The sequence below is a fragment of the Eptatretus burgeri genome, chromosome 4 (assembly GCF_056783735.1).
Source record: "Eptatretus burgeri isolate ZD-2024b chromosome 4, Ebu_testis_v1, whole genome shotgun sequence".
NCBI lineage: Eukaryota > Metazoa > Chordata > Myxini > Myxiniformes > Myxinidae > Eptatretus > Eptatretus burgeri.
Window position 1 is genome coordinate 99,495,975 of NC_140964.1, and position 27,196 is coordinate 99,523,170.

Below are 27,196 nucleotides of genomic sequence, written 5' to 3' on the forward strand. Positions count from 1 at the left end.
ATCTGAATTTTTGAGGTGAAACTCCTTTTCAGCCTCTTGTGGGGGTGGATCCGGATGTGGAGCACAACAGCGTGAGACCTTACTGTTCTGATGAATCGTACGAAATTTGGTCCACATCGATCATGTAGTTTGTTAGGAAAATATGTGTTAGTGGATATGATGGAATAGGGGATGGAGGCCGTGGCCCTCTTTCCAGAGGGCATACAGCCATGTGGAGCACAACTTAAGATTAGGGCATGGTCTTGATGCTGCATGGCCAGTTTGGTTTGGATCTTCTTGTCAGTTTCTGAGAAAACGATTTTTGAATGAAACACCAATATTTGTGGAAAAACTCCCCTTTTACCACCTTCATTGGGGATGCATCTGAATGGAGAACACAACCCTGTTAGACCTTGCTGTCCTGATGCATCATACCAAATTTGATCCATATTTGTTGGGTAGTTTGTGAGATGTTTTAGTCAAGCTTTAACAGACAGACGAACGTACATACATATGGACGGATGGACAGATGGACGGGCATCAGGCCTCACTCTATGAGTTTTTTTTTAAAAATAGCAGCAATACCCCTGGGCACTCACCTGCACAATAATGACACTGATAGGAAGTTAACATGGGATGGAATCAGCAAAATGTACCAATGAATGAATATTATAGCAAATACCTATTGTGGGGGCAACCCTCCCCGTAAACCCCTGGAGACCCCGTTTTTTTAATGGCATGAACAAACTTTTGTACATCACGGACGATGACGATTGTGGTCAAGTTTCATTGGAATTGTGTGTGTAGTTTCTGAGAAGAAATCAATTTCCTCTTATGGTAGGGCAACACCCCCCCCCACCTCACCCCCTCAGCTATAAACTTCCTCCGTAGACCCCCTCAGACCACGATTTCTTTTTTTAATGCCGTGAACAAACTTTGGTACAGCATGGGTGATGAAGGTTGAGGTCAAGTTTCATTAGAATTGCATGTATAGTTTCTGAGAAGAAAGCAAATACCTATTTTGGGTGACAACCTCACATAGACTCCCTTTGGGTCCGATTTTTTAAATTGCGTGAACAAACTTCAGTACATACTGGGTGAGGAAGATTGTGGTGAAGTTTCATCGAAATTGTGTGTATAGTTTCAGAGAAGAAGTTGCAAGTATATGTGGACGGACGGACTGACAGACAGATGATGCAACATCCCATAAGCACCCCGAACTACGTTCCAGTTCAGCAAATGATATCAAATATATTAATGCTGTGTAAGGAATAGTTTGTGTTTATCCTCCTCTCTTTGACTGTGGGAGTCACCATGATACTGGAACCCCTGCTAAACAATGACACTTTCAGACAACCCCCACTGCATATACAGTGCCTATAGAAAATATTCACCCCCTTTCAAAATTTTCACCTTTTGTTGCCTTATAGTCTGGAATGAAATTGCATTAAATGAGACTTTTTCCACCTTTATTTGCACATCATAACCCACAACTTACAAGTGAAAAACAAATTCCACAAATTTCGGAAAATTAATTAAAAATACAAAACTAGAATATCTTGGTTGGATAAGTGTCCACCCCTCATATAATAGCAATTGTAAATTAGCTCAAGTGTAACGAATCACCTTCAAAATCACACACCAAGTTAATTGGCCTCCGACTGTGTTAAATTATAGTGATTCCAATCTTTCAGAATAAAATCAGCTGTTCCTGTCGGCTTCCTCTGCTGAGTCGTGCATTTCACAGCAAAGACTAAACCATGAGCACGAAGGAGTTTTCAAAAGACCTCTGGGATAAAGTTGTGGAAAGGCACAGATCAGGGGATGGGTATAAAAATATTTCAAAGGCCTTGAATATCCCTTGGAGCACAGTCAAGACGATCATTAAGAAGTGGAAGGTGTATGATACTATCAAGACCCTGCCTAGATCAGGCCGTCCCTCCAACCTGGATGACTACACAAGGAGGAAACTGATCAGAGAGGCCACTAAGAGGCCAATGACAACTTTGAAAGAGCTACATGCCTTTATGCCAAAGACTGGTCACTGTGTGCATGTGACAACAATATCCCAGGCACTCCACAAGTCTGGTCTGTACAGTAGGGTGGCAAGAAGGAAGCCATTACTAAAACAAGGACAAATGTGTCCAAGAGCCGCGTCCTAAAGGTTTTGTCGGCTAAAAAAAAAAAAAAAAAAAAAAAAAAAAACAGCAACTGCAACAACAACACCAACAGCAACTGCAACAACAACACCAACAGCAACTGCAACTGCATCAACAACAGCAACAACAACAACTGCTCCAACAGCAACAACTGCAACAACAGCAACTGCAAAACAGCAACAACTGCGACAACTGCAACAACAACTGCAACACCAACTGCAACAACTGCAACAACAACTGCAACAACAACTGCAACAACTTCAACAACTGCAACAACAACTGCAACAACGACAACGGCAACAAAAACTGCAACAACTGCAACAACAACTGCAAGGTCATTCGCTACGTGAGATGCTGCGAAGAAGAACAAGAAGAAGAAGAAGAACAACAACAACAACGCGGAGCACTCTTAGAGCCACGTCTCGCTTTGCGAAACGCGGCTAAAAAGCCCACCTTGAGTCCCATTTGAGGAATGCAAAAAACACTCCGGAGATTATGAAGCCACGTGGCAAAAAGTTTTGTGGTTTGACGAAACCAAGATGGAACTTTTTGGCCTAAATGCAAAACGTTATGTTTGCTGCAAACCCAACACAGCACGTCACCCAAAGAACACCATCCCTACTCTGAAGCATGGTGGTGGCAGCATCATGTTATGGGGATGTTTCTCATCAGCAGGGACTGGGGCATGTGTCTGTATCAAAGGGAAAATGGATAGAGCAAAGTACAGAAAAATCTGAAAGGAAAAACCTGCTGCTCTCTGCAAGAAAGCTGAAATTAGGATGGAAGTTCACCTTTCAGCATGACACCGACCTGAATTACACAGCCAAAGATGCACTGGAGTGGCTAAGGAACAAGAAGATAAATGTCCATAAGTGGCCCAGTCAGAGCCCTGACATAAATCCAATTGAAAATCGTAGCATGACTTGAAGATTGCTGTCCATCAACGTTCCCCATGCAACTTGACAGCTTGAACAGTTTTATACAGAAGAATGGGCAAATATTGCACAATCAAGGTGTGCAAAATTGGTTGAGACCTATCCCAACAGACTCACAGCTGTAATTGATGTTAAAGTTGCTTCCTACCAAGTATTAACTCAAGGGGGGGGGGGGGGTGGACACTTATCCAAACAAGATATTCTAGTTTTGTATTTTTAATTAACTTTCTGAAATTTGTAGATTTTGTTTTTCAGCTGGAAGTTGTGGGTTCCGTTGTGTTCATAAAGGTGGAAAAAGTGTGATTTAATGCTATTTAATTCCAGGCTTTCAGGCAACAAATGGTGAAAAATTTGAAAGGGGGTGTAGACTTTCTCTAGGCATCGTATGTGAACGTACTATGCAATGTTCCGTCTGTGTGCTTCTTACAAAACTCGTCCCATAAAAGTTTCAAAACTTCTCACAATTTATTAACCAAGCCGAGTGCTGCACGGACCTCATGCTGAGAAAGCACTTTGTGTGAACCTCTGGCGGTCACTGATCACTAGCCTTTTGGTGGTGGAGAAAAAGGAGATCAATTCCCAATTCTATAAACCCTCAGAAGCTCTTTTTTTCTATGCTTTAGTGTTTGATATGAACGTAGGGGAAACGCCGTTTTACAATAACCCTTTGGTATACATTCAGCCAACACTTTATACATACAAAACACTGAACTGCCGCATCCTCTAAACGAACTCGTTTCGCAATTCCATTCACAAGGCAATTTTTCTTACAGTCTGATAATGCAAGTGTGTCCTCGAAGCGAGCTCATGTAATATTAGAACAACAGGTGTTTGTTTAGTTTATTTCGTTTTACCCACATTGGTGTAAAATCGTACTGACGAGCCAAACAGCCTTGTGAGCCACAGTGAAATCACATGCAAACGAAAATCATCCAAAATGTTTTAAAACAAAGTGAGAACAAACAGTGCATCTTCTTTCTTTTCTTTCCGCTTCTCCCATTTTTGATGGGGTCGCCACAGAACAAATAGTACATAATTTTAATAAATAATTTCACAGCACACTCACCCTACTTGGCTTGGTGGCTCTGAAAGCCCCTGTTGCTGCCACCGTGCTGTCTTTGTAAGCAGTTACACTGAGTTGATGATTGAAAATTCCCCAATAATGTTTAGCTAGTTTTTGGGAAGGGGTGGAGTGGTACAGCAATCTCCAGACATTAGTTATGTTAGGTCAGTTTAACAGACCAATTTAGAATGTTTCGTTGAACATCTTGTATATTGCGTAGTTTATTTGCAAAATCAAAGATTGACAACTATTTTGGTTGGTCTGGTCTGTTATTCTGTCTGAAGTTGTTTGTCCATCAATCACCGATATACTGGTCGCAATTTCACTCCGAATTTCACGAAACGTAACCACTTGGTAGAGGTTGTCACAAGCGAGACTCCTCTTGTTTTTGATGTTTATATGTCAAAAGTCAAGGTCACATATATCAGCAATTTTCATCTGATTGACTTGACATCTATATACAGTGCTTTCAGAAAGTATTTACACCCCTCGACTTTTCACGTTGTGTTGAGCTACAGCCTGAACTTACCAGAGTGGTGTCAAAGCCACCCAATGCTCGTCTGTTTATACATTTATAGTTTTTAAAAGACGAGTCTAATAATATTTTTTTTATAAAGCATTGCAGTGGTCTGATCCAAATAATTTTAAAGCAATATATGTATTTGTATATTGTAATCAGTAAAAAAATAGTGTGGTAGATAAAAACATTAGAAAGGAAATAACTTGCACCAAAAACTTTAACATTTTCACGCCCATGCCGGGGGTATCGCAATAGCTCTCTGTTCTTCGAACAGGCGAGCTAAAAATGGATTTTAATTTTATTTATTTTTTGTCACCAATCTACACAAAATACTCCATAATGACAAAGTGAAACATGTTATGAGAAATTTTTACAAATTAATGAAAAATGAAAAGCTGAAATGTCTTGCATCAAGAAGTATTCAACCCCTTTGCTATGACCCTCCAAATTGAGCTCAGGTGCATCCAATTTCCTTTGATCATCCTTGAGATATCTCTACAACTCCATTGGAATCCATCTGCAGCCAACTCAATTGATTGGACATTATTTAAAAAGAAACACACTTTTCCTATGTTCCATTCCTCAAACCTCGAACTGTTCCATGAATATGGAACTACCAAGACTCGTGCTAAAGCTGGCCGTCTGACCAAAATGAGCAACCAGGCAAGAAGGACCTCAATCAAGGAGGTGACCAAGAGTCAATGACCACTCAAACAGAACTACATAGTTCCTTGGCTGAGATGGGAGAACCTGCCGGGAGGACAACAGTCTGCAGCAAATCTAGTCTTTATGGGAGAGTGTCCAGATGTAAGCCACTCCTGAGAAAAAAGCACATGACAGCATGCCTGGAGTTTGCAAAAAGGCACATGAAAGACACTGAGAGCATGAGGTAAAAGATTCTGCGATCTGATGAGATGAAAATTTAACACTTTTGCCTGAATGCAAAGTGATATCTATGTCTGGTGGAAACCGAGCACAGCTCATCACCCATCTAACACCATCCCTACCATGAAATATGGTGGTGGCAGCATCATGCTAGTAGTAGATTAATGGGGTTTCTGAGGAACCCATGCAAATGAATGGGGAAAACTATGAATTGATCCCCGAAAACCCCTAAACAGGAGGCTAATTCCTCCCATACAAAGGTATAGGGAGAATTCTCTGACTCGAGACCCATCAGGACAAAAAGAGAAGTATGATTTTTCTGCCATACAAATGTATAGGGAGAACTCTGACTCGAGACCCATCAGGACAAAAAGAGAAGTATGATTTTCTGCCTTTCAACCTCATGTTAAATTGAGACTTTCTCAGGGCCCAAAAAAACCTCATACAAATTAATAGGGGAAGTTTTCTTGATCAAGGCTTATTTGGTCAAAAGAGGAGAATGATTTCTCTTACTCCACTCAAAGAGTGAGCCAACGAATATTCCATCATGTTCTATTTGAGGTAATAAATTAATTTTCCTATTACATTCATCACCATCGAGTATGTTCACAAATATTATTTTAGAACTTAGTTCTTGGTCTAAATATCTTTGTTGAGCAGAGATAAAATGATAAACTTCTCTTAATTCTCTTGTTTGACCACCTCCTGAGCCACATATCATTTTGAGATTATAGTAAATTGTTTTTTCATTGTTTAATTGATAACCATCAAAGCTTTCAGTCCATTCAAGGATATTAATTTTTTTCTTTTTAACAGTTTTCTTTTTAACATTAATAACAGTTAATAGACTGTTATTCAGGTAAGGTACGAAGAAGGCTGGAAATAACAATTGTTTTAATGAAGCATCAGCCATTTTTGACCAGTTAATGAACATGAAAATAATTAATAAATATCAATATCAAGACATTTTATTTCATATTAAATAAGATGAGAAGCACAATCCTTTGTTTTAGTCACAACAAGCGACCACACATCTTCATTCCCATACCCACTACAACTTGACCCAACAAAGGAATATGAGGCATCTTTATTGTACATGGAAACTTATAATACTTTATTTAATATTACTGACAAAAATGACAAGTTTAGTTATAATCCGGGAAGTGGATACAAAACGATAACAGTTTCACCCGGAGCATACGAGATTTCTCACATATCTTCTGAAATTGAACCTATTATGAAAGAACAGGGTGATGAACCAAAAAATATTGTTATAGATATTCAAAAACATACTTCAAAATCAATGATTAAACTTAAAAATAACTACAAGGTTGATTTCACAATTGATAATTCATTTAGAGAGTTATTGGGTTTCTCCTCAAAAAAGATTGAAACTCATGGGACGTTTTACAGTGATAATGTCATTCAAATATCCTCAGGAATAAATTCGGTATTAATTCACTGTGATTTGATTGATGGTGCTTATAATGATGGAATAAAAACAAATACAATATTTTCATTCAGCGCATACTCAACCCCAATTGGTTATAACTTCAATATGGAACCCAAAGATTTGGTTTATCTCCCTGTGTCAGGAAAAAACCATACACAGAGTAAATTTTAGGATAACCGACCAAGATAATCGTACGATTTCTTTTAATGGAGACGTCATATCCATCAGAATTCACCTACGTGAAGTCTTCCAATAAATAAATACGATGGTTATTGTAAGGAAACACGAGTTGGGAAAATATGAAATAATTACAGGGGATGGGATGTTCCTTTCCCCATACTACAAGTGTGTAGGTATGTATCTTGGTAGAGGATACTATAAACCTAAGAGACAAAGGGGTGTCGGGCATCAATTTGGAGGAGATGGGATAAATGATACTCTAATGGGTATCGGTTCAACTATTCTTAAACATAAAGACCTAATTGGTTCAACTGCTTCTGCTGTGGGAAATGTAGCAGGTGCTGTAAAGAGCATAAAAGATGCCCAAAAGGAATCTCATAAATTACAAGCAATAAAAGAAATTAAGAAAGGCAAAACTCAGTTGTCTCCCCAAGAACGACATAAAATAATTCAAATACTTGGGTCTGGGTTTCAAAAGTTTTAACATTTTTTTTTCCTAAATAAATACAAGTATGGAAGCAATTGATAGTATCTATGATTTGGATGATACTATTATCATCTCAAACTCCATTAAAAAAGAAGATTACTTCAAGGTAAATGCAATAACTGGAACAGACTGGAATGCAAATGGTACAAAAAGTTTTGAAATAAATAATCAACAAAACTATTTGAATCTATCCGAAAGTTTCTTGTTGTGTAAATTTAAATTCACTAAGGCTGGGAATAACACAAACGCTACACTCGTAAATGATTTCTTCTGGAAAATGTTTGATAGTGTTCGTTTGAACATTGGAACACAAGAAGTTGAAGTGGTTGATTATGTCTCTGCTGTATCTGAAATGATGACATTTACATGATATACAGTCAGCGATAGAATGGGAAAGGGGGCTGTTGAAGGTTTTATTCCTGATATGTCAACGGGAACAACCACAGACCCTGGATATACTCAAAGGAAAGGAACGTAAGTAGGGTGAATATACTGATTCTGGCTCACTTTCTCCCATGTTAATGAATGGGGGATTCTCAGCGATTCATTTTTTTTCCCTAAAAAAATAAACCCCCTTTTTATCCCAAGGTATATTCATTTGTCTCCCCTTTTAACGGAGGGGCACTTTTTTTAAATATCCAATGCATATTGTTTCGCTCACTCATTGAACCTATAAATATTTGCTGAAGTCGTAAGGTCGTCAGGTGAATATACTGCGATTTGTTAAAGGTGATTCTGAAGAAATATTAAAAACATGTAAGTGAATGGAGATTTTAATAGCCTCCCCTTTTAACCTCAGAGCACTTTTTTTTCAAATAAACAATGCATATTGTTTAGCTCACTCATTGAACCTTTTATTTCAAGATTTGTTCATTCTCAAATTCCTTCAATAGTTTAATTTTCTTTGCACAATAATCCCCATATAAAATATTTAAAAATAAAACATTTGAATGTTTATATTTTTTAAGATACCCATTTTGTGCCATTACGAAATGATACACTTCTCTTAATGCTCTTGTTTGACCACCTCCTGACCACCACACATCATTTTGAGATTATAGTAAATTGTTTTTCCATTGTTCAATTGATTACCATCAAAGTTTTCAGTCCATTCAAGGATTTTTTTTTTCTTTACATCCTCTAACTTATAGTGGGGCAACTTAGCATAACAATTGTGCATTTTGTGAGGAAAGCACCAAATTTGGCACACTAGTAGCCTAACATATTGTTACGTTTGAGGGGGGGTATGCATTCAAAGGGTAATTAGGATGTTTAATTAGGTATGCCATGCTGTTCGAGTTTACCAGGATCTCGATGTAATAAGTAGCAATTCAGTGGTGATAAGTTGTCTAGTAAATGTTCATTTCTTCAAGGGGGAAATGATAATTGTCACGTAATTAGATAGGGACACGGGATAGGGTAAGTGTGTCTGCGTAAACCCCTTTTGGTATTCTCTGGAGGCTGGCCGTGACGTCACAGGACAGTGCTGCGGATGGCTCCGCCCCGTGATCACGATTGGCGGAAGGCGACGGCGGTGGGCCAATAAAACGGCTCGATTGGAAGTGACGAGGACCAAGGATAAAAAGGTTCTGTTCGGGGTCGAAAAGGAAGAGGAAGAAGATCGGGACAAAAAGATCGTATTTTTTTGGTGTGGAGGCTGTTGCGCGGAGAGCGTGCTTGTTGTTGTGCTGATTCGATCGTGTTCATCATCGTGTCTTGGAGCCTTGCTGAGCCTCGTGCCTCACCTTGGTTGGCTCTGGGGTTCTGCTGACTCGGAGTACGGGGTCGAACGGCGGGCGGACCTGCCTCCCTCTCCTGCTCACAATTTGGCGCCAGAACTTGTTCGCTGGCGGCTGTGAGCGGACTTGGCCCAAGACCAGGAGGTCGACAGCACCACGGTTTCTCCTGCCCCCCTGACGAGAGCAAGGCCAGCTCGTCTGACGCCAATCCAGGGACAGTTGCGTCCACACCACGGTCCAGCCTGACCACCAGAAATAGCTACGTTTTGTGTGTGTGTGTGTGTGTGTGTGTGTGTGTGTGTGTGTGTGTGTGTGTGTGTGTGTGTGTGTGTGTGTGTGTGTGTGTGTGTGTGTGTGTGTGTGTACTTGGCGCCTTAGAGGGTTTGAGATCTGTATATTCATTGGAATTGTCTGTGCTTTCCCCACGCCCGATCCCACACCATCCTGTCGAATCGCCCCGGATCCCTCTTCTTGCCGAGTCTTGTTATTTCTGGTTAATAATAAAAACAAATAAACATCATCAACTCAGTGAAAAGCGACTCGTGCCACCTTCCTCGTCCCGTTTGCGGTAGAACGATTAGAACCGCCATGTTTGGGTTATAAATAAATAAACCGCCTCCATCGTTTTGGCTCATTCAACGTTGGCGGGACTGTTCACGTCCCGTGGACGTCACATTGGTGTCAGGGTGTTGGATGTTCGAACCCCTCTAAATTATATTTGGTATCGGGAGAATATACCAAGATTAAAATCTCGCCACGAATTGGAATATAAAAGTACTACAGAAAAGCGCGCGAGCACGGGAAAATTTTGGCGGGATTTTTCAAATTTAAATTAATTGGCGGCAAACGGGACTTCTGCACCATGGCGGATGTGCAGATGTTTGAGGAGGAAGGCCACGTGTCTGGCAGCGAGTCGGGGGAAGAAGGGAGAGATGGGGGTAGGGTTGGAACTTCCCCCATTCCGAGCGTGGACCGTGCTTCATCGCCCGTAACGGAGCCGGCAGCGCCGGAAACCGGCACGATGACGATCTGGACAATGTTGGAACGTTTAATGAGTGCAATTACAGCACAGGGGGCAAAAATGACGGCACAGGGGGTACAAATGGCAGAAATGACGGCACAAATGGAAAATCAATTCGTGACACAGAGGGCAAAAATGACGGCACAGGGGGCAGAGATGGCGGATCGATTGGGGGTAATGGGGGAACAGTTGGGTGCACGGATTGATTTAATGAGGGATGAATTGGGGGAAAAGATGGAGAAAATGAAAACTGAGATGCAGGAGTGTTTGGATGTTAAATTGGGAGAAATACAAAGTAAATTCGAGGATAGATTGGAGGAAACAAAGGTAGAAATTACATTGGAGGGGGAAAATATACGGAAAAAATTGGTAGATAAAATTGATGCAACGAACATTCGGGTTGATAAAGTGGATGAAAGCCTGGAACGTCACCGTGCCTGTGTGGATGCTCGTATGCAGCTGCAGGTTGAAGAGTGGGGAGAGCTGAGGAAGCAAGGGATGAATTTGGCGGAGGAGGTAAAAGATTGGAGGCTCGTTTGGACGAACAAGATAAAATTATGAGCCAAGATGAAGTCTTGGATAAAGGCCTGGTAGAGCCGTCTTTTGTAAGTAGCGTGTCCGGGTTGGTTGAGGAGCAGCTACAAACTCGCGACGGAGCCTTGGAGGAGGTTGTGCGGGCCCAGAAGATCCTGCGGGAAGAGGTGAATCGGTCCATTCAACGTTTGGAACAGGAGGCAAAATTGACCCATGAGACCCTCACCACAAAACATTTTTGGCCACAGTGGGCTCCGAAATTGGATACGCAGCCACAAGGGTGTTTGATCCATGGGCTGGATTCGGACAAGGGAGAAACTGAGAAGCGGGCCACCGTAAAAGTGATCCCCCTGGTAGATTTTGACGGGTCAGGGAGCGTTGAAGCTTTTCTGACACAATTTGAGTGCATTTCCCGACTAAACGGGTGGAATGAGCGGGAACGTACAGGGAATTTGGTGGCAACGTTGCGGGGACCAGCCGCAGATGTGTTAAACGTGATCGCGGAGGGGATGTTGACCAGCTCCCACATTTGCGAGGCGTTGAGCCGTCGGTTTGGGTTCGCGGCAAACTGTGATCTGGTGCAGGCCCAGCTCCAGCACCGCAGATTAAAGCCGGGTGAGATAGTGCAGGAGCTGGCACAGGACATTTACCAATCAGTCAGGATCGCGTATCGGGACCTTACAGTGGAGGCATGGGACAGACGGGCATTCGAGAAATTTTTAGCTGCTCTTCCTGACCCTGAGGTCCGAGCGCTAGTGGAGTTACAGGATCCACCCACCGTTCACCGAGCGGCCGAGTGCGCGGCCAGGCTGGCCTCGTGGAGTCGGCCGGGTCGGGTTCCAGAGAGGCCATCGGTGACGATCCGACAGGCGGAGATCCAGGATCAGGGAGGGGGGCTGGGAGAAATTGGCATTACCCAAATGTTTCAGGAAATTTGCCAGAAACTGTCAAGTTTGATAAAGGGTAATCCGGTAGTTAGTGCGCCAAAGCGGCGGGGTCCAGCCCAGCCAATAGAGCAATTCGATTATGGCCGAGGGGGTCCGGAACCGGAAGAGACATTTCACCGATACTCACGGGGGCCTTTTATGGGGAGTTGTTTCCGGTGCGGGCGAAGAGGACACATGCAACGATATTGCCGGTACCCGGCGATGGAGGAACCCTCCAATAGACTTTTAGACTCGGAGAGGGTGAATCCTCCTGCTGAACCGCCAGGTCTATCCGAGATGCCCTTTCATAGGTCGGGTCCGGAGATCACTGTCGGGGGTCGGGGAGACTAGATTGGGCTCAGCATATACGGCCATGCTCGGCTGCTGAGATTGTGGCGAAGTGCCCTCCTTTGGTGGAAAAAAATGAATTGCGGGAAAATTGGCATGGGTTTGTAAGTTCTGCTGGGTTTTAGAGTGACAATCGGGACAGTGGCTAATTGGTAACAAAGCGGGCACAAGTGGCTGTCCAATGGCTGGTGCGTGGATCGGGTGAGAAGTGCTGTGTGAGTTGTTTTAAGTTAAGAAGTGAAATGTATGGTGCACACATTGATTTTTTATTGGACATGGTGTGGTAACAGGGAAGGTCATGGTCGGTGAAGTGTTAGAAATGCAGGTGTCACATGTAAGGCCGATGGGGTGGGGGAGTCATGTGGGTTTTGTGGGTGGGGATGATGTGCTTGTCCACAGGGATTGCTGAAGCTCACGGTGAGCGTGAATTGCGACCCCTTTCAAGGAGATTCACCACCTGGTGGCTAATGGTGACAGTGTCTGGAGGCAACTGGGAGAGGGTCTGGTTGGGCGACCAAGGCGGGTAGGACCTTGGCGACCCAGGAAGGCCAGAGGAGCCAGTGAGACCCCTTCCAGAGTGTTGTACGGGATTAGAGCTGATGGCTACCAGGGGGGAGGGAATCAAAGGGAGCGGGGCGGAGAAACGTCCGGGTTGGACTAAAGCTTACCTGTGGGCATGGTTGCACCTGAGATGCCCCCATCATCTTGTGGTAACCCACCCCACGGCCACGACGGGATTCAGCCTGCATGATTAAAATGAGGACCATGACCTAGAAATGTGATGATGACCATAGTATGAGTGTTGTGAAGATGTATGAGTCCCACTCGATCCCGCACAACTTGACATGTGCAGCAAGGGCATGATGTCCGCATAATTTTGGGGCAAGCAAATTTGAAAATTGGCTCCCCAGGTAACGCTGGGTCTATTAGCATCCACTGGGGGAGGCGGTCAAGTGTAAATATCCTGTGAATAGTGTCGTTAAGGCTTAGAGTAGGAATGTAAAGTATAAGTGTTGTGTTTTTGTGGAACCTTTTGTTTCCCCTCCCCAGATCACTGGAAGAGTGCTGGGCAAGAGCGATGATCCAGAGGATGGAGTGCAACTTCGCTCAGTGCTCTCATGTGATAAAATAAAAAAAATTAAAAAAAAAAAACAAAAAAAAAACGAATGATTGTTTAGGCGAGGATAAGGCCATAAGGGGGTAGTACATTAAGCAGGATAGGTAAGTTAGCTGTGACTCGCTGCCCATTGCCCCTCCTACTTTATTTCGTTAGGTTAATTAGGTGTGAGTCAGTAAGTGTTAAGACTGGTACGGTAGCGCCTGTGATATACCTTGCAGGAGCTGCGGTACCAGAGAAGGGGGCAGTGTTACGTTTGAGGGGGGGTATGCATTCAAAGGGTAATTAGGATGTTTAATTAGGTATGCCATGCTGTTCGAGTTTACCAGGATCTCAATGTAATAAGTAGCAATTCAGTGGTGATAAGATGTCTAGTAAATGTTAATTTCTTCAAGGGGGAAATGATAATTGTCACGTAATTAGATAGGGACACGGGATAGGGTAAGTGTGTCTGTGTAAACCCCTTTTGGTATTCTCTGGAGGCTAGCCGTGACGTCACAGGACAGTGCTGCGGATGGCTCCGCCCCGTGATCACGATTGGCGGAAGGCGACGGCGGTGGGCCAATAAAACGGCTCGATTGGAAGTGACGAGGACCAAGGATAAAAAGGTTCTGTTCGGGGTCGAAAAGGAAGAGGAAGAAGATCGGGACAAAAAGATCGTGTTTTTTTGGTGTGGAGGCTGTTGCGCGGAGAGCGTGCTTGTTGTTGTGCTGATTCGATCGTGTTCATCATCGTGTCTTGGAGCCTTGCTGAGCCTCGTGCCTCACCTTGGTTGGCTCTGGGGTTCTGCTGACTCGGAGTACGGGGTCGAACGGCGGGCGGACCTGCCTCCCTCTCCTGCTCGCAATTTGGCGCCAGAACTGGTTTCCTGGCGGCTGTGAGCGGACTTGGGCCAAGACCAGAAGGTCGACAGCACCACGGTTTCTCCTGCCCCCCTGACGAGAGCAAGGCCAGCTCGTCCGATGCCAATCCAGGGACAGTTGCGTCCACACCACGGTCCAGCCTGACCACCAGAAATAGCTACGTTGTGTGTGTGTGTGTGTGTGTGTGTGTGTGTGTGTGTGTGTGTGTGTGTGTGTGTGTGTGTGTGTGTGTGTGTGTGTGTGTGTGTGTGTGTGTGTGTGTGTGTGTGTGCGCACTTGGTGCCTTAGAGGGTTTGAGATCTGTATATTCATTGGAATTGTCTGTGTTTTCCCCACGCCCGATCCCACACCATCCCGTCGAATCGCCCCGGATCCCTCTTCTTGCCGAGTCTTGTTATTTCTGGTTAATAATAAAAACAAATAAACATCATCAACTCAGTGAAAAGCGACTCGTGCCACCTTCCTCGTCCCGTTTGCGGTAGAGCGATTAGAACCGCCATGTTTGGGTTATAAATAAATAAACCGCCTCCATCGTTTCGGCTCATTCTACGTTGGCGGGACTGTTCAAGTCCCGTGGACGTCACAATATTATGAACAGATTTGGATATTGGGCCATCTCAAATTCAGCCACTGATGGCTGTGCCAGCCATTTTCCAAAATGGCTGCTAGTGGTTACTATAATTTCACTAACATTGGTTTGAACATTTACTAAAAGCTGAATTAAGAAAAACATAACCTGTAGCCACCTCAAGTTTAAAGATAGCCGCCATTTTGCAAGATGGCTGCTAATTATTTGTTGTACCGGACGACTATCTCACTCATAGAAATTGGTTGTTGAGAATGGTGGCAAACGAATCAAGGGCTGCGTCTGATTGATATGAATACCAACATCGCTTATGTTAAGTCAGTGGTTGTTGAGCATGGTGGCAAATGAATCGCGGGCTGCGTCTGATTGATATGAATACCAACATCGCTTATGTAAAGTCAGTGGTTGTTAAGCGTGGTTGCAAACGAATCATGGGCTGCGTCTCATTCATATGAATACCGACATCTCACTCATAGAAATTGATCGAGAGAGGTCTGATTTAAATGTTCTGAATCAGTGACACAGTCTGCTCTGTTAATATTCTCTCAATTTTGTGAGCACTCTCCCTCACACACACACAAAGCTGTGCATTCAAGTGCGGCCTTTTTGCACTTGCAACGCTTCACAGCTCTTAGTGCACTTGCACGATACGAGCTCATAGCAGGTGTGGGCTGCTTTGGGTAGCTTCGTCCAGTGTGGCTCGTACACCCCCTCATCATTCTTGACCCAGCCCCAGCTGGATGGAGGAGGCAGCTCTGGCGTTGATAGCAGTGTTTGACCCCACACATGGCCTCCATGGTAGGACGCCCTCTTCACATGCTCCTCCAGAGCTGCCTTGGTTGGCGGGATCAGCTGCACGTTGTTCTTCTTCGCGAAGAGTTTCTTCCGGGCCTTGTCAATGTCATTACACGTGCTGGTTCTGTCATAGAGCAATATGACGAACCTCTCGATAGTGTGCATGGCATAGTCTGGTATGCCACTTGGTGCAGAAGATAGCTTCAGCAGTGCGTCTGTAAGTTCTGGCAGAATGGTCCAGATTGTCCAAGCAGTCTTCTTAGTATGTCCAGCAAAGCGAGATACAGTGTCACACCCAGTCAGAGCATGAAACATTGGGAGTGCCTGTGCCTTCTCTGGTCCTAGGCCAGCTGCTATTTCGTGGGCTGCCAGGTACGAAAAACTCTTCCCACTGCCAAATGCTAGCCACAGTTCATCTTCTGGTTGCAGTCCCTGGGCCACTGACACAGCCAACACCACAACATCGGTGTCAACTGTCTTGTGATCAGTATCTTGTGGCGACCATGGTTGGCTGCATGGGATGCATGCAACAACAATCGACTGTCAGCTTCTTTGTGGCTGCATGGGGCGAGCAAGGCCAGGTCTATCAGTGGTGGCTTGCTCAGGACTGCCTCTCCATCAGTGATAACCAACTGCTTGTCATCCTGGTCAAACCACCTGAAGATAGCTTCTGATAGGAACTTGAACAGCTCGGTTTATTGGTGTCCACTCGGAGGAAGTTCTGCCAGTTTCCAGGTATAACTGCTGCTCCGACCACGCGTCTACGCACTCCTTTTCCACGCTTTGGAATCTGTGTCTTAATAAGACTAAATAGTCCACTTTAACTTTTTTTTCTCAACCAAATCAAAGTGTTACTTTCTTTGACCATTATTGGACCTTTATTTGTAAATAAACTTTCACTATCAACCTGCATTCCCCTCCAGTAAAGCAGATATGTGTCATAACAGTAACCACTGGTGGCCATTTTGAAAAATGGCTGCCACAGCCATCAGCAGCTGAATTTGAGATGGCCCAATATCCAAATCTGTTCATAATACGATAAGCTACTAGTGTGCCAAATTTGGTGCTTTCCTCTCAAAATGCACAATTGTTATGCTATATTTAGCTAAGTTGCCCCACTATTACTAGTTTTTAAATTGATTTGCTTATTTGTTTTAGTTATTTTTTAAATAAGACTTATTTGATACTTTTCACATTCATTGTTTTCCATTTATATACCAAGACTGAGATTTTCTCCACTCTTTAGTTTGATTAATACTTGGTTTGACCATTTATATATTGTGAAAAAATGCGGCGGAAGCCCTTAAAAACCCCAACCCATCTTCCCATCGTTAAAACACAATCTATTCCATACACTCTATCATACAATATCCATATGGAACACAATCTATTCCATTATCTAAAAGAAATCTCTTATCATCAAAGGCTCCTAATGCCTTTTTATTTACTTCTTCACTATATATCTTATGTTTATAACTTCTTATTGTATTCATTTTCCTATATTCTTCTTTCTTATTCATCAATCAATTATAATAGTTTCTAAAAGTTATTAATTTCTTTATTACATATTTCTTTATTCCCTTTAACCTCTTATCAATCTGATCACCATACTTATAAGCATATGCCTTTGCTCTCAATCCAATAAACTCACTCATTACTTTTCCACCCAACTCATCCTTAAACTTACCAATAACCTTTTCATTCTTTTTTGAAAATAACTCACTCTTCTTACTAAAATTACTTGTATCATATACTCCAATATTTTTCTTCATATCTTTATAAGCATAATCAGATTTTATATCTAGGATAAAACTATCAGTGTCCACATACAACAATGAAACATTTTCACCATACTCTTCCTTTAAGCCATTATACAAATAATCATACATCAATATCTTTGATAAATCAAGAACTGCTATTCCAATATAAATTGGTTTATCCATGACAATACTTTCCTTTTCCATATGAATAGCAGAAAAGTTCTCTGAAAAAACCTCTTCTCTCTTAAAACTTGGCATATTTATCAATCTTGAAGCTTCTTTCCAAGATGTTGCAAATCTAATGTTTTGCCTATTTCTAACATTCTCCATTGTCTTTCCAAAGACAGCATTATTCATCAATTTATAGAATTCCCCTTCAAATTTTACTTTTGTATTTGTTCTCATATCTGTATTGAATTTAATATACTTTTTCAGCCAAGGACTTTGTTTAAATTTTAAAACTATGAATTTTAGCTACTCTCAATCCTTCTCCAAAAATTTTTTTCAAGCTTCTCTGATGCAAAACATATCCCTCTTTATCATACAATGTTGTTCATAACTTTTCTGTTGATTTGCCTTTAATATGAAAACTTGTGATAATCACTTAACCATTCTTTCTTTGGGGTTTCTTTCTCACATGCAAAAGGAAGGTCTTTTTGCTTATTATGAAGATCACTCGGGTACCTCAAAGACATTGCCCATCCATACAAATTATTAGCATCAAAATACATCAAATAATTACAATCTTTTTCACTATCATAATTTGGAAGATATTTATTATTTGCTTTCGCCTATCTTTTTGAACACACTTGTGATATTCCACCTCTCTTAGACTTCTCAATCATCAAAAGCATATCTACATCACTGATTAAATCTATATCTTGTTTTGTCATTTTCAACATTGCACTCCAAGCTAAACCAGGAGCTGTGAAATAGTGGGCAGGATCTAATCCATAACACTTTTTATAATGACAGAGTGATCTAAAAGCTTCAAACACATCAGCGAACAATAAAACATCTGTTTTTCGATACAAATCATGATATTATCCAAGGTTCATTATCTTAAATATTTTCCAAATTTCTTGTGCGTGTTTATATTCCTTATCACTTATCTCTTCTTCATCAAGGTTATTATAGAAACTTTATTTTGAAGGAAGTTGTGTTTCTTTAAATCTCATAAATGAATGCATATAATCATAAGGATAAATTCCCTTACTTGTAAGAATTTTCTCTTTAATTTGAATTTCCTTTCTCGTTAGAATTCCCTCTTTAATCAGAATTTCCTCTTTAATTAGAATTTCATTCATTGTTTGAATTTTCTTTATAATTAGAATTTCATCTTCAGTTAGAATTTCTTCATTACTTTCACATCAATTAGAATTTCCTCTTTACTTTGAATTCTCTCTTTAATCTGAATTTCCTCTTTAGTTAGAATTTCCTCTTTTGGAAAAAATTTTAATTAAGATTTGGAAAAGACCTCGTGGAGCTTAGATTTGATGCGAGGTAGGCTAGTGGTGTTCCCATAAACTTGTAAGAATCTAGAAACCTAATACGAGTTAAAGGTTTTGTGAATACCATTTTTGTAAATGAAATATACTTTTGACTTGTGTTTGTTATGGCCAAAATATTCCCTGGTGTTTTTGAAAGTTCATTTATAAATCGATGTGTATCATAGTTGGCGATGTTGTGAAGGAAGACTGGAATAAAAGAAGGAAATTTATAATTAAGATTACAACAGGAATGAGCGGGACCTCTATATTTACCAGTAAGATGACAATGATCCCTAACGTGAGACTCCTCAATTTCCTCCTCACAAATATGACAGATATTGTTCTTTCTAAATTCTAATTTTTCTTCTTCAGTTAATTTCATCGGTTTATTTGTTTCTTTCATTAATTTAGTTAGTCCTTTACAATCCTTTTCTAATCGTTTTACAAACTCTTGTGAAGCTTTTTTTCTACTATAATGTTCACGTTTATTATACTTTTCTCCAACAGATGATTTGATATAATAACAGAAACCACAAGGAATATGTTTTTGATATTTATTTGTAGATGATTCTTTTGGATTAGGAGAAGCAGTATTTATCTTTTTTAGGATACATTCAAAATCAGCGTATATCACAAATGGGTGCATGATAGATTTATTATAATCTTCAAAATAAATCTTTTTACCAGGTTTAGGCATTGTAATTACAGCTGATTTATGACTACTACAATATTTTGAATGTTGTTCTAATCGTTCTTTTGTATGAAATGAATTAAGACATTGCTTACAAGGATATATTTTGGTTGCTGTTCTGAATACCTGAGAAGAGCTTAATCTTGATAAATTATTGATGAATGTATCATGTGAATTCTTTCCAACACTAAAATATAAAAGATCAATATGTGCTTCTTCATTTTTATAGTTGTTTGAAATTTTTAAAATTTTAACTTTGTTTGTATCCGTTAATCCATATACATTAATTGAAAGATTATTCTTTTTCCCAAATTTAGGAATTTCTGTTCGTGGCATTGGGAATTTAAAATCTTTAATGTCTAAAGTATTCTCATATTTCATATATTGTTTTACTCTTTCTGAATTACAATTTGGTGGATGTAAGTGAGCAAGAACAGACCAGAGAAAACATTTATTATCATTATTCTTAATATTAACAACTGCCTTCTTTAGTTTTATTTATTTTGGTAATTCAATATAAGAAGAAGCTTTAAGAGGGTTTGATTTTAGAATATGTATATCTAAAAAGATGATTTTTAAAATATGAAATCCACTTCCTACCACTGTATTATCAACATCCTCCTCTTGTCTTGACAGTTCTTCATAAACCCCACTATTCAAAAAATCTTGATATGATGTTATAAAATGAAGACCTATTCTCATATAAGGAGTTTGTTCTTCATCTTGTCTTTTCATATTCATTTTCACTCCCATATAAAACTTTAAAGTTTTCATTTCTTTTAATGTCTTTTTAATAAGTTTTTCAACATCAGGTTTCACTATTTCAATTTATTCAGCTATTGATGATGGACCGGGTTCTCCAAATTGAAAAATCCTTATTTTTATATGCCCTTTAAATGCCCCATCAGTGTTTTCAATATAATAGTCTCCCTTTACTTCAAACTCACTTTTCTTGTGTTTTTGTGATTGAAGGTGATTCTTATAACTACTCTTCAAAACATCATTTGAGCAGATATCACAATGTTTTCTTTCCAACTCAAGAGGAGATATTTGATGAAATAGATTAAATGCGTGTTTGTTGGTTTGAAGGGGTTTTAAAAATGTTTATATTCGTGATTACAAACATCGCAGTATGTTGTATTTACCATATTTATAGAATAAAACTTTGCTGAAAGTAAATTTTCTTGATGAACATTTCCTTTAATTTATAGGTGAATCGGTGCTTAAAACCATTTTATCCTCCAACTTTTTCACTTAATAAATACAATGTTTCAAGACACAAAAGACAAGTTTCAATCAATCTCTTCATTTGTTAAAGATACTGAGAAATATGTCAAGGATGTAAAATTGAACAAAGATAAATATAACAACTATTGGATAAAAACAATTATGGTGGATAAGATGAGTTATTCAATTCCCTTCAGTGGAAGGGCTTTTAGTATACCTGGAAGAACATCAATGAAAGTATCTCTAAAAAAAAGTTTCTCCTCTCCTTCTGGTAATATATTCAAAACTAGAAAAAGCAATGAAACAAGAAAAAGTATCAAAAAAAAAAAATAATGGATGAAGCTTCAGAAAGAAAGGATAAGACCATCTATAATATGCAAGGAGAAATTTGTATTTTTTTCAACAACCCCAAAGATGTAAATCCTGATGAAATAAAGGATGTTAATATATCAGGTGACATGACATTTCGTTCAATAGTCGTGAAGGATCATTTAAAATTACCTTTAATATAAAAATGTTGTAGTTGAATCTGGTAATGAAAAAAAGTATATAGATATCAATGGTAATGTTGTTTCTACTCATTAAATATGAGTCAAGAGTGAACTGAAGATTTTTAAGATTATGAGAGTGATTAAGATAGTTTTATAGATGATTCTGAAGATGAACTTTAGTTGAAGTAAAGTTTTACTTCATAAATATGCTAGACTTCCCTGATTCTCCATATGACAAATTTGATAATTGTCCTGCGTGTGATGGAGTGGGATTAAACACAGAGTCAAAAGCCTATAAACAATGTATATTCTGTGATTATCTTCTAATTAATGATAATAAAAATATAAAAAGGAAAATAATTCTTTTAGATTTACACCAAAAATGAATTACTTTGCAAGATTGATTCGAGAAATGAATGTAAAGTATGAGGGTGATAACACACCTTTCCTTACAAGGGAAGAAACTGAACGTATTAGAGAAATGTTCAAAGGATTGTTGTGATATATTATTCATGGATGCGATTTTCAGGGAAATATCAATACAAGATATAGCAGAAATAAAATAATAGATAATCTTGAAATTAAACCTGAACTTAGGATAAAATATAGAGTTTCTAAAAAAAGCCAATAATAAATTAAATAACCTGTTTTCCAAATATATAAATTAATGATGTTTTTACCCATTTGGGAAAATAAGATAAAATTTAACAACCATAAAAATCTCCCAAATTCATTAAGAATGTCTCATAGTTGGTTCAAGCGGATGTGGAGAAACCTGCTTACTTTTGAAGATGCTCCTGACTCCAAACTTTTTAGATTATGAAAATTTAATAATTTTCACAAAGTCGAGTTTTCAACCAGAGTATCAACTACTCTCACAAGGTTTTAATGCTGGTCGTCAAAAAGAAGATATAATCGGTTTATTTAAACTTCAAAAAAACCTAAATGATTACAGCATTGAAGATATAATACAACTATTTTGTGATACACAGAGATGTAAAAAGAAATCAAAACCGATAACTTGTATTCTTAGTGATAATACGGATGACATACCGTCTCCCCAAGATTTGGAAAAATCAAAAAAGAACCTCGTTATCTTTGATGATTGTGCTAATGAGAGAAAATAAACGGTAATGGACAGCTACGACACAAGAGGGAGACATTCTTCTTGTAATTGTATTTATCTTAGTCAATCGTACTTTCAACTTCCTCGTCGTTCCATCAGAAACAATGCTAATATTTTTATTTTATTCAAGTTAAATTCAGTCGATATAAACAATTTTTGGAGAGATAATTGTTCTACATTATGTAGTAAAAAGTAATTTGGGGATTACATGAAGCACACGACTGAAAAATATCAATATATTGTTGTGAAACAAGATGAGATATTAAATGATATTTTCCAATTAATAAATGGATGCGAAAGAAAGAGCAAGATGATTTAAGGAACATCAAGAGTTGGTTTCAAAAGTTGTAAAACAACAGGAAGACATAAAGAAGAAACGCAGACAGAAACTAACGGGTGAAGAAGCATTTGAAAGAAAACAAGATAAATTTTTTAAACCACTTTTAAAAACTTCCAAAGAAAAAATTATAGATGTTTCCACAGTTCCCACAATAGAATATGCTCCTAAAAAACTTCAAATGATAAAAGATTTCAGTCAAATGACGGAGGAAGAATGAGAGCATATTGGAGAATTACAATATGATAATGAGGGATTATTTCAACAACTGGAAGAGAAAAATCAAACCCCTGATTATATTGTGAATGCTCTTCAAAACAATGAATATTCAGCAGAATCAAAAATCAAAGCAGGACTCATTCCAACAGAACAACCAGCAATATATCATCTTGTTCAAGAAAAGGTATTGATATTTAATGATGAATTAAGGTTCTTGAGTTCTGCTCAACCCCCTGCTAAATTAACCCCCAGATTAATATTTCTTCTCCAAAAGATGGAACACAAGCTTCAACTGTGAGGGGTGAATCATAGTATTTTGATAAACCATTGGATATGAAAAATAATGAGGATAGAGTATATATTGATCTGCTGAACTCTGTTAATTATAGGGTTAGTCTTTCTGGTAAACGTTGCAAGAATGAGAAGGAGAAACACATCATTCAGGCTTTAAGTATCCTTGGTTCAGGTGTTAGTTTTCTTCCAAATGACCCATCACAATTAGTTAGTAGACTGCTATTGTTGTTAGGAAGTAAGAAGGCTGGAAATAACCATTGTTTTAATGAAGCATCACCCATTTTAAATCAGTTGATGAACATGAAAATAATTAATAAATATCAATATAAAGACATTTTATCTCATATTAAATAAGATGAGAAGCACAATCCTGAGTTTTAATTTCACAAGCGACCACACATCTTCATTCCCATACCCACTACAACTTGACCCAACATAAGAATATGAGGCATCTTTATTGTCCATGGAAACTTATAACACCTTATTTTATATAACTGAGAAAAATGACAAGTTAAGTTATAATCCGGGAAGTGGATACAAAACGATAACAGTCTCACCCGGAGCAAATGAGATTTCTCAAATATCTTCCGAAATTGTTCGTCTTCTGAGAGAACAGGGTGATGAACCAAAAAATATTGTTATAGATATTCAAAAACATACTTCAAAATCAACGATTAAACTTAAAAATAACTACAAGGTTGGTTTCACAATTGATAATTCATTTCGAGAGTTATTGGGTTTCTCCTCAAAAAAGATTGAAACTAATGGGACATTTTACAGTGATAATGTCATTCAAATATCCTCAGGAATAAATTCGGTATTAATTCACTGTGATTTGATTGATGGTGCTTATAATGATGGAATAAAAACAAATACAATATTTTCATTCAGCGCATTCTCAACCCCAATTGGTTATAAATTCAATATGGAACCCAAAAATTTGGTTTATCTCCCTGTGTCAGGAAAAACCATACACAGAGTAAATTTAGGATAACCGACCAAGATAATCATATAATTTCTTTTAATGGAGAAGTTATATCCATCAGAATTCACCTACGTGAAGTTTTCCAATAAATAAATACGATGATCATTGTGAGTAAACACGAGTTGAGAAAATATAAAATAATTACAGGGGGTGGGATGTTCCTTTCCCCATACTACAAGGGTGAAGGTATGTATCTTGGTCGAGGATACTATAAACCTAAGAGACAAAGGGGTGTCGGACATCAATTTCGAGGAGATGGGATAATTGATATTCTAATGGTTATCGGTTCAACTATTCTTAAACATAAAGACCTAATTGGTTCAACTGCTTCTGCTGTGGGAAATGTAGCAGGTGCTGGAAAGAGCATAAAAGATGCTCAAAAGGAATCTCATAAATTACAAGCAATAAAAGAAATTAAGAAAGGCAAAACTCGGTTGTCTCCCCAAGAACTACAGAAAATAATTCAAATACTTGGGTCTGGGTTTCAAAAGTTTTAACATCTTTTTTCTTAAATAAATACAAGTATGGAAGCAATTGATAATAGTATCATCCAAATCATAGATACTATCATCTCAATTCCACTAAAAAAGAAGATTACTTCATGGTAAATGCAATAACTGGAACAGACTAGAATGCAAATGGTACAAAACGTTTTGAAATAAATAATCAACAAACATTTGAATCTATCCGAAAGTTTCTTGTTGTGTAAATTTATATTCACTAAGGCTGGGAATAACACAAACGCTACACTGATAAATGATTTCTCCTGGAAAATATTTGATAGTGTTCGTTTGTACATTGGAACACAAGAAGTTGAAGTGGTTGATTATGTCTCTGCTGTATCTGAATTTATGAAATTTACACTATATAGATTCAGTGACAGAATGGGAAAGGGGGCTGTCGAAGGTTTTATTCCTGATATGTCAACGGGAACAACCACAGACCCTGGATATACTCAAAGGAAAGGAACGTATACTGATGATACAAAAGCAGTTAATAGTTTTACTGTGGCAGTACCCCTGAAAGGTATATTTGGATTTTGTAATCATGATAAAGTTCTGTATGGTCTTAAAATTAAATTTCAACTACAAAGGAATGATAATGAAAATAGATGACTTTTTGGTGTTGCTACTGCTTTTGGTGATCAGAATAAATTTGTAATTGATGAAATGAGTAGGTATTTAATGAATATACTCCTAATCTTAAAACAGAAGAGATGTTGAACACAAGACTTAACTCAAAAAAACCACTCAGTGTATCATACCTCAAAAGAAGATGTCAACATGTGAAACTAAACCAAACCACTGACACGTGGAATTTGGGTGTTCTGGAAGGAAAGCCACGATATTTGTGGATCATTTTTTTAAAACCAGATGGTGATACTGCGACTGATAAGAATAATGCATTGAGTGATAATGCTAAGGTGAAACACCTTCGTGTTTCTCGAGATGGAACATTTTATCCACGAGATAGATTGGAAATTAATTGGGAAAAAAATGATTTTGCTGAAGCATACAAGTCGTAGCAAAAGGTGTGTGAAAGTAATGGAAATAAAGAACCTATTTTGGATATGACAGCATTTAAAAGTTTGTATACAATCTATGCGTTTGACCTGAGTGCTCAAAAGGAAACTATAAAGTCTAATCGAGTGGATACTTCCCTATACATTGTAAGAGGAGAGAGTGAAGAAGTTGATACATATTGGTTGCTTTTGGAAGAAACAGAATAACATGTTAATACAGGTAATTGTGTTACGATTAGTCTCACATAATTTTTTGTTAAAAAATGAGTGGAAAAGTACCCACTGGGGTATATGTTAATCAAATCAATCTTCATCAACTTTCATCTTGTGTTCAAAATCAAAAGCCTTGTACGATTAATGTTAATACAATTCAGAGAAAAGGAGCAGTAAGAATTGACGTTTTGCTCACAAGAGAACAGGTTAAAATCTTGAACGATACTGGCTCACTTAAAATTAAAATGACAAAACCAATGTTGAAAAAATATTCAATAAGAGAGACGAGTGGAGGATTTCTCCCATTTCTAATTCCTTAATTTGCTGGTTCAAGTGTGGTTGGAGCATTGATGGGTGGTATTTCAATGGCGGTGAAAACTGCCAACGAAAGGAAGGCTCAACTCCGGGCTCAAAAATAATTGGAAAGACACAAGAAAGAGTTGGAGAAACAAATTCGTGGAAGTGGTGCAATTCTAGATTTTGCTGAAAAACTTGAAGGTCTGCCTGATAAAGCAAGATCATTAGTTGGAGATATGCTTTCTTCTATCGCACAAGCATGTGTAAAATTAACTAAAAGGGGTAATGGATTATATCTTTCTCCTAAATAAATGAGCATTGATGAGTGGTTTAAAGAATTTGGAAAGAATACAACATCAAATTTACAACTTGTCAAATATTGTAAGAAACTAAAAATTCATAATGTGGTTATTTGTATGAGAGATGAATTAACAAACGTGCCTAAACATACAAAGAATATTATTATGAACCTAGAAGGTAATAATGGGAAAGGTTCTCATTGGGTTTGTATTTTTAATAGTGAAGATAAATATTATTTTGATAGTTTCGGTCTTCCACCACCTGTTGGTCATAAAATTCTTACAGAATGGTGTTGATAAAACATTTCAAGTCCAATAATTAAATTCCATGTGTTGTGGTCAATTATGTCGATGTGTTATTTCAACTCAACAAAAATAAAATTTTTAATGACATTATTTTTAATCTTATATAAATGACTTATGTTGTTAAAGATGGTTCTATCTTTGGTGTATCCCAAGAACTGGATATTGATTTATCAAATTATTACACAAAGGCACAGGCTGAACGACAGAAATATAGTATAACAAAAAATATTAATACGAAAAATGCTTATAAATTAAAAAATTATCCAAGCCCGACTGATGCGAATGACTTGGTGAGATGAAGCGATTTATCACAATGTATATATATATATATATATATATATATATATAT

The 27,196-nt window shown here is 38.6% G+C and overlaps 1 protein-coding gene across 2 annotated transcripts in view; it reads right to left on the reverse strand.

The window, feature by feature from the left end:
* The window catches only part of LOC147028740 (pigment epithelium-derived factor-like), a 95,164-nt gene that overhangs the window by 42,548 nt on the left and 25,420 nt on the right, over positions 1-27,196 (reverse strand). Inside the window, exon 1 of one of the 2 annotated variants that reach the window (XM_085879414.1) lies at positions 4,140-4,241. The exons of the other annotated variant lie outside the window; for it this stretch is intronic. The gene's annotated coding sequence lies outside the window, so the exon portion shown is untranslated. Of the gene's footprint in view, positions 1-4,139; positions 4,242-27,196 lie in introns of those variants that run through there. 2 annotated transcript variants of the gene reach the window in all.